General features: G+C 46.7%; 1 protein-coding gene across 2 annotated transcripts in view; it reads right to left on the reverse strand.

The window, feature by feature from the left end:
• SPECC1 (sperm antigen with calponin homology and coiled-coil domains 1) overlaps positions 1–18232 on the reverse strand; it is a 174298-nt gene that overhangs the window by 142047 nt on the left and 14019 nt on the right. The window contains exon 1 of one of the 2 annotated variants that reach the window (XM_089772142.1): positions 8151–8310. The exons of the other annotated variant lie outside the window; for it this stretch is intronic. The gene's annotated coding sequence lies outside the window, so the exon portion shown is untranslated. Of the gene's footprint in view, positions 1–8150; positions 8311–18232 lie in introns of those variants that run through there. 2 annotated transcript variants of the gene reach the window in all.

Below are 18232 nucleotides of genomic sequence, written 5' to 3' on the forward strand. Positions count from 1 at the left end.
AGAACTTCTCTAGTGCCTAAGCACTGGCACATGCCTTAGAAAAGCCTATTTAGCCAGTCTACCGTGGCTAAAGGCCCTTTGGCCATCAAAAGTGAAAGGTTATAGACAGGATAGGGGGAACCATTATCCAGGAGGCTCAAATCCTGAGTTTTGTGTTATGGATAAACAATCAGGAGTTACAGCACATTTAAAAGCTATTTTTAATGAGAAGATAAAAGAAGAAGTTCTATGAAGTTCAGAGATGGGTTTGAAATTATACTGAAACCCAAGAATATAATATGAATATCACTGAATATAAACTGCCAATACTGGGGAAAGTCCAGATTGTCTGAAGAGGATCGGTGTGGAGCTGCCGCTTTGCAGTGTCTTTTTGTCCCAAAGACAGACCCAGGGTGCCAGCTTTTCAAGGAGCAATACAACCATTAAGTCTGCCTTTTTCATGTGGCTTTGGGTCAGAAGCGGAGGACGAAGAGTTGATAGATATGGACTAAGGGCAGCAATTATGCATCCCTCCTTAGCTAGTTACAATGTAAAGGCCAACACACTGCAATCTCACTGCACTATCAAGGCACACCTAGCTTTTTACAGGAAACGAAGTAGTCTAGTCTAGAGGTTAAAGTGCAAGTCAGTCAGAAGATACTGGTTCTAATCTCAGCTCTGCCAGGGACTTGCTATATAACTTTGGGCAAATCACTCACCCTGTGTATTTCCCTAATACTTATCCACTTTTTATTTCCTCTGATGAAAAATGCTATATACATGCAACTGATTATTACTTTATCAGAGGAGATATTGTCCGACACCTATTTGTGCACAAAACTCTAAGCCATGTGTTTCTGTGTCTGGGAAGATAAGCTCTCAACAGGTAATGGCTCCCAGTGGCTTCAGATGCATGAATAAAAACAAGTCTCCTGTTTGCTCGATAAATGTCAGCACTTTCTTCCACAGGGACCCCAGAGAGATTGCGGTTTGATCTTTAGGCTGTTGGTCTACAGAGAGTAAAAGGAGAGAAAAGGCAGCAGGAAAAGCAATCTTTGGGCACTCTCCCAACACAGAATGTAGTCAAGCAAACGTTGCTGATGCATTGATAATTTAATTCCCTGGCTTTCCTTCTCATCATGGGAGTCCATGTTTCAGAGCTCAGCCCCCGTTCATTCCCCTGAAGGAGGCCTCTACACCAGGGGTGGGGAACCGCAGGCCCAGAGGCCAGATCTGTCCCTCCAGGCTCAGGCCCACCCCCATACCATTGGGGATCTCATGCTGGCACTCTAGTTCCCCCATTGCCCCACTGCGGGGCTGGAGCACACAAAATCTACTTAGTCTAGGTCCCCCAGGCTCCGGTGTGCAAGGGGAATACAGCAAGTGTCTTTCTGCTTCTCAGTCGGGGACACATCAGTGAGGGTTGTTTTTTTTCCACTTGTGAGTGGCCCCAGACTGATTTTTCTATGGGTCAGTGGCCTCCGACCCAAAAAAGGTTCCCTAGCCCTACTCTATGCTACTGCATTTCGGCCCGACCTCCCAAATCCTCCCCCCCAGGTTTCCCTGGTTACTCCCTGACCCCCCCAACCCCCCCTTTTTTCTTCACTTGACAAATTTTTATCTGGTATTTAAAAAAAAAAACATCTGGCAACCCTACAGGTGAGCCAGGTGGTTGCCTGGGGCTGCCAATTGGTTAGGCCCGGCCCTGCTAGCCACCTCCTCCATATTACATCATGACCCTTCCTCAGGTGAGGAGGGCTGAAGCCCAGCTTTCTATAGAGCCCATCCAAACCTCTCTTTGCATCAGCCAGACAGGGTGTCTGAAGAGCAAGAATTAGATTACTGAAGGATACTCTGTGTAGAGCTACACCTTGAGCTGATGATAATAAGTGGGTGGCTGCATTCTGCACTAAATGGAGTTCATGCCAGGAGCATATCACACCAATGCACTGAGAGCTGCGCTGGCTACTAGTAAATTTCTAGGTGGAACTCAAAAGCTTGGTTTTAATGTTAAACGTAATGGCTGATGCCCTGGTCATCTGAAAGGCATCTCTGCCTGCACTGCTCTGCTGCAGAGATCAGCTGAAACTTCCTTGAGAGCTCCAGGAAGTGGGGCCTGACAGGGTATTATTCTCTGGACAGGGTACTCGGAATTCTATCCCGGATCCATTTTAATGGCACGTGGTAGGACCCATATTTTCTACCGGACATTAGGATGGAGGTAAGGAAGATTTTGTCTGTTGTGGGAGCTATTTGATCAAGTGGTGTGAAATTATTTTACAGTGGGTGGAACACACTGTCCACTATACTTGGAATTTTATTCTGAAATGTATATCAAGGCACCTAATTTTGGTTCAATCACTCATTATATACTATATTGATAAAACCCCTTTCCACCCCTCTGAGGGCAAAATTACTATCCCCACTTTACCCACTTTCTCCCGCTGTAAAAAGACTTGGTCAAAATCACACAGGTAGTCAGGGATAAAACCCAGGTAAGAGCTCCCACCTCTGTTTTAATGCATAAGAACATCCTTCCTCCCTTATATAAAGCTTAATTACTGTTTTTACATCAATAATACTGCCCATAAAGGGGTGAGCTGCCAGTCAGTCCTGTAGAAAAGGCTCTAGAAAACATAATCCACTGAAGTTTATGACCAGTTATACAATGGCCTAGATAAAAAAGAAAGTTGATTGGACAATGAAGGACAGACCACATTTGTGCAGTTTAAATGCCTAGTGCAAGATCTGGTAGCTATACAAATAATCAGTTAATAAAATATTTAAGCACTCCAAGAAGACATATTGCATAGAAATACCTGAGCTTTTAGGGTTAATGGAGAAGTCAGTTTGATGCTAGGGATTTATTCTTTTACACCAAACCCTAGATTTGTGGGAATCCAGGTCTCAAGTCTCATGCCTTTGTGCACCAATAATTAGTCAAGAGGGCAGTTAATTTAACCAGGGTCATTCAAGTGCCTTTGGAAAAGCAATCTCATTACTAGATCTGTGGAATAATATATCTGATGGCAGCTTCACTGGAAACTGTATTTCTGAATTGTGAGGCCATTAATACTTGACTTTCAGATGAGATTCATAAAGGAAAGAGTTCTCTGAGTTTTGTAAGTTTAAATCAATCTCAAGTCTCATATTTCTGAAGTTTATTTATTTCACTAAGGCTGCTCCAGAATCAACATAGAACATTGGCTTGAAATCAAGGTAAGAATGTTGTTGGAGGTGTTGGCATATAACATTTGAGCCAGCTTTATATTGCTGTTCCTCTACATTGTACTGTCCCTCTATACCAGGGTTTTCCAACCTATGGGTCGCCATTACTCCCTCCTCCCCCCGTTTTTGAATTGCCTTGGGTCACCAAGTCTTCCTGAAGTGTCAAAATGGGTCCCCATCTGGAAAAGGTTGGGAACCGCTGCTCTATACCAATCAAATTGTGCTATTCTCAAGATAACCATCAACTGGAACAAAAAGACCTAACAAGCTCAGTAAATTGTCAAGGATTTCCTACTGGAGTGTAGGAAGCTATGCGGCAGCGTAGCCAAGGGAGTCAAGATAGACTATTTTTTCAATCTTTCTTAACAACCCACTTGAAACCACAATTTGTAGCCTTGACAGATGCTTTCATATGACTCATCTTGATTTCTTAGCTGATACCAGGAATCAAGCCAGAGTCACAAAGCAGAGAAATTGAATGTCCAATATGGCAGCTGCTGATCTGGAGGTTAACTGTACAGGGAAAATGGTTTAAAATCAGACCGAGCATGTCATTAAAACCCAAACCTTCTTTTACTCTCTTAGCCTCATTTTAACTGCTCCTCTACAATCCCAATCCCTTCTAGTTCAGGCCGCATCAGTTGTACATCTGCTATGTCCTCTGCTGCAGAGACAGTCACCTGTTCTTGCATAAGGACAAACCATGTAATCTCCTGTGGCCCTTTTCTGTAGTTTCTGATCTCCAGCCCTGTTTCTAGCATCCCTTTGGCTGTCTCTGGGCAACCCTCATCTGTAATTCTCCCTAGTGGAAATTCTGGCTGTGGTTTTGTGTGTTTGAAGCTTCCCTCACATCAGGGTTGCATTTAAAAACACTGGGGATGTGCCCAGTGCAATGACAGCTTATCACGAATGCTCTGCGTGTTCTTACTGGGCCCTAGGACAGAGGATGAACCTTAAATCCCTACCCCTTCCACTGAGCAGCTCGTTCCAATGGCCCAGAGCAGATTCAATTCTCAGCAGACTCAATTTCTCATAACTTTTAATGCTGGATACTCAGTCTTTGTTAATGAGATACCAAGAGACTAGACATTACTTGAAAATTTTCATGCCTAGACTACAAGTTATAGAAAAAAGGAGGCCTTGTCTATTGCATGCCCCAAGCAAGGTACTTTACTTTCAACAGTCCAGAAAAATATACTAGGATAATATATCTTTGCAACCAAAACTATGCAGTGGCTAGGGCACTGCCCAAGATCACAAATCAGTGGCAGAGTCAAAACTAAAATGCCCAACCCTGTGCTTAAGAGATCATCCTGCAGTGGCTCTCACATAGCTACTGAGGTTACGTGTAAAATCCTGTGTCGGTTGTACAAGGACTTCTTTCCTTCTTGGAATCACAGGATCACAGGGCTGGAAGGGACGTCTCAAGAAGTGGCTCACTGGTCCCGGCCAATGGGAGATGTGGGGAATGGCGGCCAGCATGTCCCTGTGGCCCGCAGCTCCCATTGAACTGTGGCCATTGGGAGCTGCTGGGGGTGTGCCTGCAGATGCTCACCATAAACAAATTTCTCCCGGCCTGCCAGCAGCTTACCTTGCTAGGTCACAGGCAGCCCATGGGCCGCGGGTTGCCTACCACCAATCTAGACCATCCCTGACAGGTGTTTGGAAGTTACTATCTATTCGCCTTTTATACTGGGCTTATCGCTATAATTACTGAAAGCCTCAAAAGAGCCCTACACCTTCAGAAGCAAACAAAAAAAGCTACCCTCCGGGCTCCAAGAATCCCCTTTACTCATGCCATCCTTGCTCTGCAAGGTAAAGAGCCCCTCCACAAAGCCCACTACTCTCCCTTCCCCTGCACAGTATCTCATGGAGCCACCTGAGTAGGGATGTAAAATCCCATTTAATTAATTAACCATTAAATGTTGTGTTTAACAAGTTAATGGCTTGAATGGGGGTGAGTGGGGAGCTGCTCCAGCCTGGCTGAGTTAAAGCAGCCCCCCCACATGCAACGTGGTGCACCTGGCCCCTCCGCCACAGGGGCTGCTCTTGCCAGACCAGGCCCGCTGCTCTGGATGGGTAGTTACAGTTAACTGGTGCTCCAGCCCACCAGTTAACCATAACTGATAAGCATCACCTAGTAAGTGTGATGCTTACTGGTTAACCATTAACTCTCGACCAGTGAAACTATTCTGGAGCCCTTCATGCAGCGCACAGTCAACCTGTGGAACTCCTTGCCAGAGGATGTTGTGAAGACCAGAACTTTAACAGGGTTCAAGAAAGAACTAGATAAATTCATAGAGGTTAGGTCCATCAATGGCGATTAGCCAGGATGGGCAGGAATGGTGTCCCTAGCCTCCGTTTGTCAGAGGCTGGAAATGGTTGACAGGAGAGGGACCACTTGATGATTCCCTGTTCTGTTCACTCTCTCTGGGGCATCTGGCATTGGCCACTGTCAGAAGACAGGATACTGGACTAGATGGACATTGGGTCTGATCCACTATGGCCGTTCTTATGTTCTTAAAGACAAGGTCCAATTGTGGGAGGGTGAGTGGTTGAAGAAGGAGATAAGCACAGGACGGGGGGTTGAGAATGTGATTTGGGTGTGAATGTGTGCGGAGGGACACAGAATGTCTGTGCATATATAAAGGCTATGCAAGTAATGCTAAATTTCATCAAAACACACCAACACTACATTCAGGGAGCGATCTCACTCTACAGAAATCAGGAGAATCTGTCTTTACAGCTGAAATTAGCTCATCTTCTCGGCTCATAGCATCCAGGCGACAGGTGTCCCAGTCACTACTTTGAGACTCAGGACACAGGAGGGTGAAGAAAAGATGGAGGTTGAGCCTTTGTTCTGAATGTCCTCACTCTTGGGAGTTTACAAATCAGGCTTTAACCATAAAAAAAAGTGAAGCTACCCAGGGCAGGGAGGTGGTTCCGAGCAGATGGGTTTAACCTTGGTGTGGTATAATGCAAGTACATTTTGAGAACAAGGGCCTATGGCCATCTGAAAGTAGCAGGCTCCTGTAAATCTTGACTGGAGAAAGTGGGAGATGAGACACTCAGGGTTAACACTGCCTGAATTACCAATCCACAGATGCTCTACTTTACATGGGGCACAGCTATGTAACTCCTAAAGAGAGGAAGAGTAATTACAGGGGCTTTGCTTGATAATGTTCTACCCTTACACCTTCCTGCAGAGTACAGGAAGATGGGCCTATAAGGGACTGAAAGAATGGCCGAAGAACACCTTCCCTAGGTTGGAAGAGAAACACAGCCACACAAATGCCTGACAAGCTCTCCCACCACATAACTGAGACATGACAAAGGGCAGGTGATTTGTAGTCATGACAATGGATTGTGATTCAGATCTTCACTCTATTCCCAGCTCTGCCACAGACTTCCTATGTTACCTTGGGCAAGTCTTAGAATTGTTTGAGCCTTTGTTTGCCTTCTATAAAATGAAGATAATACTGGTCCTCTGCAGAAGGAGTCTTGGGGTGATAAACTCCGATATATAACAGATGTTCATGTATCTTGGTGAGGATCCCCACGAAAAAGCCAAACAAAAATTAAAAAGGAAGTCCTGTTCTCTCACACACTATGAATGGATGCTCACAATCCACAGCTCCTCTGTATATCTCTATTTTACACACAGACCTCACTGCGATGACGTCAATCAATGATTTCCGAAAGTTGCCCTGTTCGGAGAGATTGTGCTCTGCAAATGTGCCCAGTAGCCTGTTACTTAACTGGGACCTTTTGAACTTCTAACTGTTAGTTGTCAGTGTTGTGAACTCCTAGCAGAAAGGTTTCACTGGAGAGGAAGCCATATGTGAACTCTAAAACTGCAAGAGAAATGAGTAGACTTCTGCATTTTCAAATGATTCATTCCGCATGTAGACGGAGCTGAACAAAGCTGAATGACTCTGCTGTTTGAATCCAATGGTTTGCAAGCTATGGCGTGCAGATCACGGGGGAGCTGTGAAATCCATAGAACCACACAGTGGAGTCCAGGGGCTACCCAGGACAGGGTAGGCTCTCTCACGTAATGAGCAGAATCACACCACAGGAGAAAAACGGATTTAAATCAATCACACGTCCCCTTTTCAGCCCAGACTCAGACTGGCAACAGAATAAGAGTTTGTAGGGACAGAGGCAGCACTCCCACAGCAACCCATGTGAAGGGGTGACATGGAGAGAGAGCATTAGATTGTACTGATGAGGGGAAGAGTCCCCGTTTCCCTTCCAGGGCTGTCAGTAATGCTCCATTATAAACACTGGGCTTAATTAGCATTTGTACAGCTCTGCAAAGCTGTAATGGTCTGTACAAGTGCTGTGTATTGTCACAACTGCTATTACCATCAAGATTCACCCCAAAGCACATTTTTATGGGCAATTACTAAACTGTTGAAACTGGAGCTCCCTCCTGAGGCTCTCAGCAGCCCCCTTTCATGATGGCTGAGAGAGCACAGATCTGGCCATGCTCCCCAACATTTGTACTCCTCGCCTTTGCAGACCAAAGCGGCTTGCACAGCAGCCTGGTTCCTTCGTGACCAGCGAATCTCAACAGCAGGGCTGTGCTCCCATTCCACCCTGCACACCAACAGGGAGAGGAGCGAGCCAAGGCAAGCATAGTGACAGCTTCAGCCCATCAGTCACTAGCTTAACTCCATGCAGCTAAGCAGACCCAGTAGCCAGTTCTCATAGGATCATTTTCTATCGTTAATGTCTAATAGGCGATCCAGCCCAGCTCCCTGCCATTCCTTACAGAGCATTTTCTAGTGCTTTATCCAATCTAGAGAGTCAGACATTACATCCAGGTGTTGTTCAGCAAGGCAGGTCCGCATGCTGCAAGAATGCACCTCTGTCCGCTAACCCCCACTAGAGAGAATCCAATTCCCACCTTACAAAAAAAGAGAAGATTAAATACTTACCGTGAAAGCTTTTTCTCCTCCTTCTATTAAAAGGAAAACTGTCTCCTGTTAGCCTCTGACAGCATGTGCAAGCCAGATTGAGAATGCAGGGTTTCAGTGCTTCCCTGAGAGGAAAACCACATTGCAACGAGACACAGAAAGCTGCTTGAGAAATGATTCACATACGGAAGCAAGCTGGCTTTACCAGCACTTTGGCATTCAGCACACACACACGTATGCACACGCACACACACACACTCACTCACTTCAGGGAAAGAGAAATGCTACATTTCCATCATACCAGGAGGAGTTCTTCCAGGCAGGCCATTTGTACCTGAATTCAGAGCTGTGCAGGGTGCCTGTGCCTTTCAGAAAGCAGGGAAGGGTTCCTCGCTCCATCAGCTCTCAGAGCAGATGTGTACATTGGTAGATCATATGATAAGCCCCCCTCTAGTCTGGGGAATCTGATCGACTGAAGCATGCAGCATGTGTATTGCAGAAAAGATAACAAGGCAAGCCCCAAAAGGAGATATTTTCTGTGGGACCTTGGAAAGAAAAATTATAGAAGCTGCACCCACAAAGCTCTTTTATTTCACATTGAGCATCTCCTACCCAGCAGCCTCACCCCGAGACGCACTTCCCTTATTTCTACCACTGCCTTGAAAAGGTGCAAAGTGGGAGAGTGGGATTTTTACACTAAAACCGAGATTCTGTCATCATCTAACATGCAGGGTTGGAGGAGGCCAGGAATCCAGTTCCAGAGCTCCCCATATTGTCAAGGGCTGAGACCCCTGTGGAGATAGCACAGGGTAATGGAGAGAGTGCCTACCATGATCAGATCTCACCAGGCAGAAGCACCCATCAACTCCTAGGTTAGAAGAAAATGAATAAGGGCAAGGGGCTGAAAAATGTCTGGGGACTCTCCTCGTCCTAAAGTCCTATGGAGTGAGTGAGCGTTAGTGTGTGCAGAGAGGAAGAGGCAAGTGATCTTTACAGACAAGGATCAGGTAGAGCGGGTCCCCTAGGATTCAAGGATACAAATTAGAACCAAATCTGGATTTCAAACACATCCAAGTTAGAGGATGTTCAGCACTAGGGTGTCGGTTTGGTCCACTGTAAAGGCAGGGCTATTTTCAAAATTCTTCTCTGGCTCTGCATCCTAAACCATTCAGCCCTAGGGTACTAGTTTGGGTCCATCTCAGGGATCATGGATGGGTTTTTTCCACTGTGATGTGAGCCCAGGGTGTGAGTGACAGTGATACAACAGCAGTCTCCTTAAAAAAAGAAAGCTAGGGAGGGTTTATTTTAGACAGCTGTTTACAATCAGATCCTAACTTTAGTGGCTGTCTATGCATAGCTCTGCCCTCACTGAGCCAGCCTCCCCCCTTTCCCCTGAAACCCTCATTCTAGATACCCTGCACCGCCCCAAAGGAAACCAGTGATGCGCCACGTGTAAACTCTCCCTCAAAGGTTATTTCCAGATCATTGTCAGTCCAACTGCTTTCACTACAGAGCAGGTGGTCTCAAGCTCTGGGTCTTGGGACCGTGGTGGCAGTGTACAGACCAAGGAAAACACAAGGTCATTATTTAATGTGTCCAGTCTGATTTGCCAATCCCACCTTATCTGGGGACCAACTGGTGACCACGGGCATCAGTGCTTTTCCATGCTTATTATTTGATGTGCTATGAGGCTTCTGATACCTTTCCCAGTCAGCGATAATCAGAAGGCAGGATCCTCTGGCATTAATATTAACAAATTAATAGCAGATACTGTAGTCTCATCTGAATGAACTGTGCTCCTCGGTCTGGGAGCCACGTCATTATTTTTGGTGCTAAATGTCTAAACAATCACTCAGCTATGCAATATGGAGGGACTGCCTGACAACACTCATATCTCTGTTCCATGTTGACTTCTGGGCAGCCTTCAGAAGCAGAAAGGGCAAACTGCAAAATGACAGAGCGAGAGAAACCAAGCCAATGTGCACCTCGTGTAAAGGCCCCCTGTTTGAAAATACACTCACTGCATTGGACTGAAGCACATTACTGTCTCTTTGCCATTGCATGGGGCTCAGTGGGAAACCAGCCCCCCACTCCCTGCTCCACAGAATTTCCTATCCCTCAGCCACACACACACACCCGAGGGAAAAGAAATGCTTGTATTTGTCCTCAAAGATATATTTAGCTGTGACAGATATAACTTGACCAAGAAAACCCCAGTGCTGAACATGCTCAGCCATAAACAAGCCAAACCACAACACTTGCTCCCTCGAGTTTTGGTACACTGGGTATAGCAGCATAACTGTGCCACACAATTCTCCCAAACCCAACCAGTCTACAGAGAGTATTTATTAGTCACCTTGTCTATGGCATTCATTGCTGTCATTACCTGAGCACTTCACTAAAGAATGTATCCTCACAAGGGAGGAAAATATCATCACCATTTGACAACTGAGGAGCCAAGGCACAGCTAGATTAAATGACTTGCACAAAGTCACCCTAGGCGTTTGTGACAGGTTTGGTATGGGTAAGAAGCCAGACCTCCTCAGCCCCAGATCAGAGCATTAACTGTCCTTCCTTTCACCCAGCAGCAGGGGCAAGAAGTGAGGATATGAAAGTCATTTTAAAATTAAACAATGAAACGGCAAGATTCCCTTCTAAAATAGATGTCAACCAAATGTGCAACTGCAGACAGAGGCAGAGCTAACAAATTGTGCATGCATACGCACACCTATCCATTGACTCCACCCACTTTATAACCATCATCTCCCAAAACACACAGGCCATTGGGCACAATTTGATCACTTATACAGCAAGAGCAGAATTATAGCAGTGTGTTTTGAACAGGATCCCGAGGAACAAACCCTGCTAGTCAGTGCATCGTAACAACACGGCACCCCAGGAAATTAAACACTGTATGCTGCGGCGTGCTCTTTTTCAGCCACAGTCTTGCTTAAGGCACAGTGTAGTGGAAAAGCTCAAAGCTGGATGCTAGCTGCGAGGCTCATTTGGGAGGCAGGTGTCCACAAATGGGATGTGGAAAACAGGCTTATCAAGGGAAGAGAAGAGGGCAAATGCACAACTTGCACTCAATGATAGGCATTTACAAACTGCACTTGTATGTGCAAAAGCCCAAGTTACAAAGAGACATTCCATAAACAAGGTTGTGACATCAACATGGTTTTTCAGGAAGTCTCTAATTCAGCTGCAAAGCGTGGAACATTATTGTCTACAGTTATAAAATCTAGAGGTAATTACAAGGCAAAGTCAGCAGGCAGAGTGGGTATTAGTGGAGTGAGGCTGTGGCTTTTTCCTCCCTGCCCTTGTCCTCCCTGTGCAGACCTGATATCAACTCCTCTTTATTTTTCTTTTCTTGGTTTCAGTGCCCATGACAGAAGGAAGTTCAAGGCACTAACAGCCCATGTGCAGATTGAATCATGGGGCAACAATCAACTTCCATTTTGCTGAAAAAACCCTGCTGCATGGTTAACAAGATGATACTAATCAAAAGGGTGGAGGTAACAGTGAACTCCAAGGGCTGTTGCCTGAAAGGGTACAGCCAGCGTGAGATCTTGTGTGTGCAGGCCTGGAAGATCAAAAGAATTTCCTCTGTTGAGGGGAACATTACACAAGTCCAGGTTCCCACCCAAGCATGCTGGGAGCTCAGCCTATGCTGCTGTCAGTGGCTTTCACCTACAACTGCTGGAGAGAACGCTCCCCTACAAGAAGGCAGGATTGTTAGAATCACACACAGGAGTGACAGGAAAGAGAATAGGAGGCAGATTACAAGCCAGCTTCCATTGTTCTGCATTGAACTGTTGAGATTTCAGAAGAGTGAAGAACACCATAAATGTCGGTCAAAGAACAGGGAAAAGACAAGGACATGTTAACTGAGAGAGTGAATTTGTTTTCAAAAGTATAAGGATCTGTAAGAGGCTCCAGCAGTTTTCAGCTCCCTTCTCTGACTCCCAAGCAGAACATTAGCAGGTAAGAAAGGCATCTACTTGAATGGCAAAATATTAAGATCCCAAATGAGCAAGGGACTACATGGAGCAGGAAAAACACCACTAGCAAAGAAACACTTTTAAAATAAAATCTCAGACTCTTTCTCTCCACTCATCTGAGGAAGTGGGTTTTGCCCACTAAAGCTCATAATTCTATATAAATATATGTTAGTCTTTAAGGTGCTACAGGACTACTAGTTTTTTTAAAGTTACAGATGAATATGACTATCCCCTCAGACGCTGAAGATTACATCTTCATACGTATTTTACTCAGGTTGGTTTGCCAGTTTCTACAGTGCACCCGAGCTGATGTGGCTCTGCACTTGCTTAGCTATTATTGGCGGTACCTAAGGAACACATTTTACCAACACCAGCTGTAGCAGAGGAAAACCCAGAACCATTCATTTCAGCCCTTACAGGTAGAAAGTCTTTCTGCCAAGTGACAAGGTAAGCTAAGTTCTTCTGTTGACCTGCCCTCTAGCAGGTGCTGGAACCCTGGAGGGATATGCTAATTAAGCCTGGCTGACTCTCTGTGGCATATGATGCTCATTAAAGCACCTGGGAATATCCACTCTGGAGAGAGGTAAGGCCTTGGGCTAAGCTGAACTGTCCTAAGAGCAGTCACACCGAAGGGCAGGGTTTGGGGAGTTGGCTGCATTACCTTATTAACAGAACCAAATGTCAAGAAGGGGGAAGTTTTGAACCTACACAGCAAATGTTGATCATTCCAAGCAGGGTGGGAATCCCACCTTTTCACAAATACACATAAGGTTGCAGCTCTAGCTTGTAGAATAGGTGATTCAACAGTCACTCTCAGTTAATTCACCAGGACTTCCCAGTGCAATGGCAGACTCGTGAATGGTTGGCGTGAGGAGAATAATTTCTTACTGCATGTATTAAGCAAGGTGTAGCACGTGAAAACACTTCAGTTACCAGAGTGGCTCCAATTCTCAAGAGCTGTTTCAAATGTTAATAGTAATAACATAGGTGTGCGCTCAAAGAATTTTTTTAAAATGTACTCTTTGACCTCCATTAGCCACACCCCCTGACCCCCATTAGCCACGCCTCTGGGGGTAATACTTTTGGGGCAATTTGGACACATGACGAGAAATAAAAGATGTCATGTGACACTCCCTCCCAAGGACTTTTCCCACCATCCTCTTACCAATAGGGATTAGTTTGGCCCTCAGCAACTCCCCTCTCCCCCATGCAACTATCCTGCAATTCCTTTAACCCAATGTGTGTGACATTAACTCGAGGAGGGGTGGAGAGGCTGGGGGAAGTGTCCCCTCTAAGAGTTTCCTCCCATGAGCACAATACATTTTGTGTTGTGCACCAGTACTGAGTTTGTGGTTTGTTTGGATGTGCCACTGTGGCACCCAAGTTATTAATAAGTATCTTATAAGCCTCTACCCTTTCCTTCTGCTGCCATATCTCCTCCCCTTGCTCCATCAGCTCCCCTGATGCCTGCTGCCCCCCACCCCCAACCCCTTACCCACTTCTGCTGTCCTGACTCCTGCCCTTCTCACTGTCCTCAGCCTTCCTGAGACCTGCCCCCCTCCACCAGCCCTTCTCTCCCCCCGTGCCCACTCCTCCAGTAGCCCCACGCTGATCATGTGAGCTACCCCTCTTCATCACCTCCCACTACACACCTGCCCTGCCTCTCTCCACTAGTGCTGGTCCCTCCCCTGCAGGTGTCTGCCCTTCTGCTTCACCCCCAGAATCCCCTGGCACTTGCCCCTTCTCTTACCCCTGCACCCTCCTGGTGCCTCCCCCTTCCCTCACTGCCCCTGCCTCCTTTGCCCTCTTTTTCTCTGATGCCCACCCCCTCACCAGCCTCTGCTCCCGTTCCCCTCATTCCCCTGTGCCCTCTCACATGACTTGCTCCATCCCTGCCTTCCTCATGCCCACCCCTTCTTTCAAGCCTTCTCCCGGCACCTCCCCTTCTCCCCTCTACCCCCCAAAGCCCTTCCCCTCTCCTCTCCTAGCATCATCCTGCCCCCCTCTCACTGACACTTCCCCTCCTGCCCTTTTCCTCATTGTCTCCACTTGGCCCTCTGGCATTTGTCTCTCTCCTCCACTCTGTCCCTTAGACTGTGTCCAGACTCAGGGTTTTTTTCGAAAAAAGTAGCCTTTTTTCGAAAAAACTTCACCTGCGTCTAGACTGCAGCCACGTTCTTTCGAAATTAAATCGAAAGAATGCGGCTTTTCTTTCGACGGTGGTAAACCTAATTCCACGAGGAAGAACGCCTTCTTTCGAAAGTGCTCTTTCGAAAGAAGGTGTTCTTGAAAGCAAACAGGCTTTTTAGAAAGAGAGCATCCAGACTCACTGGGTGCTTTCTTTCGAAAAAGCGGCTTGCTTTTTCAAAATTCCGCGTGCAGTCTAGACGCTCTCTTTCAAAAGAGGCTTGCAGTCTAGACATAGCCTTGGTGCCTTCTTCTTTCTTCTCCTGACCTGTCCCCCCTCCCCTCAGCACAAGCCCCTTCCTCTCCGACCCTTTCCCTCTATTTTCCCCTCCTCCTCCAGCAGCCGCCAGCTGGTCTGTAACAGAGTTCTAGGGACGCCCTGACTGTCACCCTTCTGGTGCTCCCCCTACTCTGTCTTTCTTAGGTTTCTCAGCCCCCTTTTGGGCCACAAACCTCCACCCCGCAGTCTCTGGTTCCCAAAGTTCCGGCAGTCTCCCCATCACTTGGTGCCTGCACCGGTTCCGACTCGTAGGGTTGCCAGGTGTCCGGTTTTCTACTGGTCAGTCCGGTTTTTGGGCCCTCTGTCTGGTAAAAAAAAATCCAGAAAATACCCGACATATGCAATGTCTGGTATTTCCTGGTTTTCCGGCTGGGCGCCAGACTGAAGCCTGGCGGAGGCGGGGGGAATGACTGGAAGGTGGGGTGCAATCGGCACTGGGAGCCTCTAGTGGGAGGGGGACTGGCCAGGAGGAAGGGGGTGCGGGAAGCAGAGCTGGCAGGGAGTCAGGGGCCGCAGGGCTGGCCGGGAGGAAGGGGGGGCTGAGAGAAAGGAGGTGTAGGAAACAGAGCTGGGGGGAGGGGGTTGAGGAACGTGGGGTTGGCAGGGAAGAAGAGGGGGGCTGGGAGGAAGGGGGATGGGAAGCAGCTCTGGGGGGGGGCGAGGGCCAGCCGCACTGCCCCCAACCTCCCCCCTCCCTGGACCAGCCGCGCTGCCCCCGACCTCCCCCCCAGGCCAGCCTCGTTGCCCCAGCCCAGCTGCGCTGCCCCGACCCAACCCCAGCTGTGCAGCTCTCGAGCTGAGCCGAGCCGACCCCCAGCCTAGCCATGCAGCTTCCATCCCCTGCCTGGAGGCGGGCACACCCCCCGCCTTCCAGCCCCGGGTTTAAACTTACCTCGCTTGCTGGGGAGGCAGGGTAACGATTCTGCTCCCTGCTGCCTGTTTCTGTGGGGTCCTAAGACCCGCCGGTTTTAGCCATGCATGCGTGGCAAACCCTGCGCAGTGTCCGTTCCCCAGCGCACCAGGGCAGCCCTTTGAAACATTAGGGTGTGCCTGGGCATACCCGGCACACCCCGTGCACACGCCAATGAGTAATTACATTGCAACTATAACATGCTGAAAGCACTACCTCGAACCTAAGTGTTGTCAATGCCCTTTAATATATTTTCCTTTACTGTTTCAGCAAAAGAGTAACTTACCCCAGAGTCAGCGGTTAATGTGCTTTCAGCATCTGTTGTAGAGAGGATAAAACTGGTTCTACTGGTGTCAATTGGTATTAGATCAGAGGGTACACTGTTGGCAGCATTCCACTTTCTTGCTGCACCATCCATCACAATCACCTACACTTTGCAATGGCAGACAGAGAAAAAGGTCTATAGAAAGGCTCATAGACGAACTAAGGAACATCTACTGGAATTTTCTGAAGCTGTAAGTATACTAGATACTAAACTGTTTACGATAGTCAAGACAGAAGCAGCCTGTGAAGAACTTCAAAAAGATCTCACCAAACTGAGTGATTGGGCAACAAAATGGCAAATGAAATTTAATGTGGATAAGTGTAAAGTAATGCACATTGGAAAAAATAATCCCAACTATACGTACAGTATGATGGGGGCTAATTTGGCTACAACAAATCAGGAAAGAGATCTTGGAGTTATCGTGGACAGTTCTCTAAAAACGTCCACACAGTGTGCAGCGGCGGTCAAAAAGGCAAATAGGATGTTAGGAATGATTAAGAAAGGGATAGAAAATAAGACCCAGAATATCTTACTGCCCCTGTATAAAACTATGGTACGCCCACATCTTGAATACTGTATACATATGTGGTCTCCTCACTTCAAAAAAGATATTTTGGCCTTAGAAAGGGTTCAGAAAAGGGCAACTAAAATGATTAGGGGTTTGGAACAGGTCCCATATGAGGAGAGGTTAAAGCGACTGGGACTTTTCAGTTTAGAAAAGAGGAGACTGAGGGGGGATATGATAGAGGTCTATAAAATCATGAGTGGTGTGGAGAGGGTGAATAAAGAAAAGTTATTTATTAGTTCCCATAATAGGAGAACTAGAGGACACCAAATGAAATTAATGGGTAGCAGGTTTAAAACTAATAAAAGAAAGTTCTTCTTCACACAGCGCATAGTCAACCGTGGAACTCCTTGCCAGAGGAGGCTGTGAAGTCTAGAACCGTAGCAGAGTTTAAAGAGAAGTTAGATAAATTCATGGAGGTTGCTTCCATGGCATGAGACAAATCATTTGATCGTTGTCTTCAGCCCATCCCCTCTGGGGCATCTGGTGCTGGCCACTGTCGGCAGACAGGCTATTGGGCTAGATGGACCTTTGGTCTGACCCAGTACGGCCATTCTTATGTTCTTATGTAGATGTGAAATTATGTAGTTGGGATGAAAAGGGAGAAACTGGGATGTGCCAATGTTGCTCTGTATTGCAGGAAGCAAAAACTGATTTTCACTTCCTGAAGTTCTGCCCAAAAGTAAAGTGCAGGCAGCGCTCTATGTACTCAGGAATTTGACTGAGGGCTAACATTGCTGGTTCCAAAATCTTTGATCGCTATGAAATTACAGGATGAAAAACCACTATATATCATGCCAGAACCACCATCATAATTCCAAAGCAAACAAAGGCTTGGACAATAAAATGAAACTTTCCTCCAGTTTTTAACTGAGCTCATTGATGCAAAGTTCCCTCAGCAGCAATGGATCTATCAATGACAAAAATATGAATCAGAAAAGCTGAAAGCAGGGACATGCTTCAGTGATTTGAGTGAGGCATAAGTGAAGTGTAACAAAAGTCCCTCCAGGCCCTTCAGTGGACTAAGGATAGCTTTACTCTGGCTTTCCCTTCCATTCAAAAGAGCAAGACACTTACAAGCTGAAATGCATGTGCAGTTATGATCTTGTGCTCTCTTGGACAAGTCATGAGTGGTGGAGAAGGTGCTGTTGTATTCCTAGGAAAATCAATCACTAACGCCTACTGTAGCAAGTGAAGAGTGAACTAGAGGCTCGGGGTCTCCTTTTTTATCGGGACACTTTCATTGCTGGTTTTCCATTGTATGTTTTAAGGTCACTGTCCCATTAACAATCCACTGAGAGCGACCCTATTCAAGCAGCACAATACATGCACACTAACTGGATGTAACTGGACCAGCAAATGCATCCCCGGTATGCTTTTCTTTGAAGTGCTGAAAAAGATGGCATGAGATTAGATCCACAGTCCCCTCGGAGCTAACGTAATGGGCACTAGGACAGATGGTCATTTGACATTGTGAAGTACTTTTCCAGAATCCGCACATTACTACATTCTTGCTGTATGCCACCAGCTTCCAGAGCAGAAAAAGGAATTTAGGATTGGCCAGGATGTGCAACCGAGGCTGCTTTGAAACAAAATATACTGAATTCAGTGGGCTGGCACAGGGTGTCTCTAGTCTAGTGCATTTCAGGTTGATCTACATAAAAAGAGCTGAGTTATCACCTCTGTTTTTGAGCGGCTTCCAGTGGAACTGCTGACAGCCCTTGCACAGCAGCAACACTGCAGGGCACAGTCCCCCTACGTGTTGCTACTGGGCCTCTAGGCGTACAAGAATCAGGACAAATTGACAACGAAAAATGAAGAAGCACATATAGTTC

This window comes from Pelodiscus sinensis, chromosome 21 (genome assembly GCF_052426305.1).
Source record: "Pelodiscus sinensis isolate ZL-2025 chromosome 21, ASM5242630v1, whole genome shotgun sequence".
Lineage (NCBI taxonomy): Eukaryota > Metazoa > Chordata > Testudines > Trionychidae > Pelodiscus > Pelodiscus sinensis.